Raw genomic sequence first — 2,971 nt, 5'->3', positions numbered from 1 at the left:
AAACGCCCTCCTGCCATTGTTCCCCTAGCACCATGGACCAGTTGAGGTTCCCAGACTCGGCTGATACCATGTTGGTTACACTTGGCCTCATCCCACACGGAAGCCTGAGCCCCTCACTTCCCAGGGCCCCGGAAGGTACAGTAGTCCTCTGACTTCTCCCGGGGTCCCAGGAGGACTCCCCCTAGGTCCAGGCATACCCTTGTGAGAGGTGGGTGGAGGAGCTGGGGCAGCGTCCCACCCCTCCATCTTCCTCCCCCAAACCAATTAGACCAGTGTGGACACCAGCTTTCCCTTGCCAGAGCTGGCAGACCTGCTGATGTGCTGATCCTGAGGCCAGCAGCTTCTGAAGGCCAGAAATGAGTGTGACAAATGCATATGCTGTGGTGGCCCCCTTTCCCAGAGCTCCTCTTACCTCAGAGACCAGCTCGTTAACTCTCTGCAAATTCCCAGGACCAAAGGCTAGGCCAGGAGGTGGAGAGCTGTGGAGTGGGGCCAGGGCAGGATGACAAAGGCAGAAAGCAGCTGCTTCTCCACTTTGGTGGGACCTGGCAGGAGGGGCAAAGGAGGAAAGGTAATGGACGCCTCACGGTGCACCGTCACCCCATTGAGAAAATGGCTCTTCACGAATGCCTGTGATATGCTGGACACTTAGATGTGTGACACCCTATAGGTGACATAACATTGATTCCGATTCCAGGCCCAGGGAGATGGAGCCAGGCTTCAGAACTCTGCCCACGTACCCCTGAGCCTCCTCGAGGAGGAGCAGACCTGGGATTTCCACCTGGCCGTCTCCTACTTACGTGGCCTCCTGGCTCCAGGTAGGTGTCATGAAAGGACCTAAGGAATGGAGGACAGTGAACACCCTTTGCAAACTGTAAAGTTTCAAAGCATTATTTTCTTCCCTGACCCAGTATGCTGAGTTTGATGCAAGAAAGTCAGGATGGCCAGCCCGGAAGCGTGGAGAAAACAGAATCCAGTCTCCCTTCTCCCCGGTCCTGCTACAGCTCCCACTCCCCCTCTTCATGCCTCCCTCCTCCACGGCTCCCTTCCCCAGGCTTGGTGACCCGAGACGGCCTTAGAAGAAGGCCTACTTTCCCGGGGGGTGACACCATGGTTATGCCACGCGTGGGGCTCGGAAGCCCTGGGAACCGGGAGCCAGGCCACCTGGAGTCCCAGCCCCGCGCCCGAGCTAGCAGCCTCTCCTCTGACCGGCAGGTGGCAGCACCCACCCGGGTTGGGGTCGAGCCTCCGCGGCGGGCGCTCGCGGAGCAGTTGCTAACTTTCTCCAGTTGGCGTTCCCACCTCCCTCCGGGCCGCGGGCCTCAGATCCCACGCCCGGCGACTGCGGCGGGAGCGCAGACCCCGGGGCAGCGGAGGCGCTGGCACACCGCTTGGCCCCGGGCGCTAATTAAAGAGCTGTGTTGCTCGCCCGCGTGCTTTTCGCTGGAGTTGCGGGCCCCGCGCACTCCTGGCTCCGCAGAACGGAGGGTTGTGTCCCCATCCCGCCCCCAGGGAGGGCTGTGTGCATGGGACACAGGATTCCCACCCTCAAGCTATGCGCTGGGGCCCTATGCTCCATTCTCCCGCTTGGGGCTCTACCATCCCGGCACAGAGCAATGAAGACACCAGTGAGGGCAGCAGCCGCCTCTCGTCTTGGTGGGGACGAAGGGGACAGGCAGACCCTAAAACCATCCCCAACCCCAAGGTAATTCGTAGAGCTTTAGAGTTTCTAAAGCATGTTCACGGGATTATCTCCTTGAAATCTTCCAACTCTGTGAAGGAGTGAAGGAGGCGGGCTAGAATCTCAGAGGTTCAGAGAGGAAGCCAGGCGTGAGGTGCAAACACCAGCAGGCCAAGCTTCTAGGTTCCCAGGACAGTGCTCCTCCCACTACCTGCACTGCCGCCGTTCATCACACCTTGGCTCCTATCTAGGAATTACTGCCTCTCTCCTGGGGTGGGAAGGGGTGAAGGGAGGGGCAAGGGAAGGTTAGGGACACTCCATGATAATCCGCTATGGCTAGATATTGGAGGAAGGGCATAGCATGTCCGTGGAGAGCCCCTACTTCTTGCTAAGGCACTTTAAGTCGGGAGGAACCAGCCCTAGGAGTAGGAGAGGGAATGGGGTGGCAGTGAGGATGGGACGCCATGAGGGCACATGGGGGTCAGCAGGGGACAGCCCCGGAGACGGCAAGAGAGAAAGAGCAAAACGAAGAAGGTCATGTGGATTGCTTTCATGCTCCTTCCCAGAAAGGGGAGATGGGGCTGGTGGCTCCTCTCTCCCACCCACAGAGTTGAGGCTGCACCCAGCTGGGGCATGAAGAGCCTCCTCTCTTGGCTCCCTCCCCTCCCATCCCCTCCCAGTCGCTCAGATTCCAATGCAATTTCCAGCTAACCAGCATGTCGATAGAACAAGTCGGGCAGCCGGATTGCTGGCCAATTACAGGAAATCATTCTGCTCCACAGCTCAGCTCCCAGGGAGAGGGTGGGAGGGAAGGAAGGAATGTGAGGGAGCAGGCGCCCAGCTCACAGGCTGAGAAGAGGCTTGGGGCAGGGAATGCGGCAGCCCCTGGGAGAGACTGGGTGTGGGAGCAGCAATGAATGGGGAGCCTTCTGGATCCAGCTCCCCTGTGATGATAGAATGGTGCCCCAAGCCGCAAAGAGAGAACTGGGGGCTGAGGGCCAATGAGGAGAGTTAGGGCGGGGGTTGGGGTGTGTGTGAGGCAACTGCTTGGTATAGAAGGGGAGATGGTGAGACCAGTCTTCCCCAGAGCCCTGTGTTTGGGAATGGGGATGGCACCCAGGCCTCCCTGGTCCAGAGGAGTCCCGCATGGCCATCTGAGTACCTAGAAGCTGGGGCCCAAGGGGCAGGACCTGTGCTTTCACACCCAGCCATGGACCCAAGGGATCCTGGGGGGCCAGGTAGAGCAGTTTTAAAGGGGAAAAGGGGAGAGGAAAGAGGCTTCAGCTTGCA

The sequence above is a fragment of the Rhinolophus hipposideros genome, assembly GCF_964194185.1.
Source record: "Rhinolophus hipposideros genome assembly, chromosome: 20".
Taxonomy (NCBI): Eukaryota; Metazoa; Chordata; class Mammalia; order Chiroptera; family Rhinolophidae; genus Rhinolophus; species Rhinolophus hipposideros.
The sequence above is the reverse complement of the archived record's forward strand: the minus strand, read 5'-3'. Positions refer to the sequence as shown.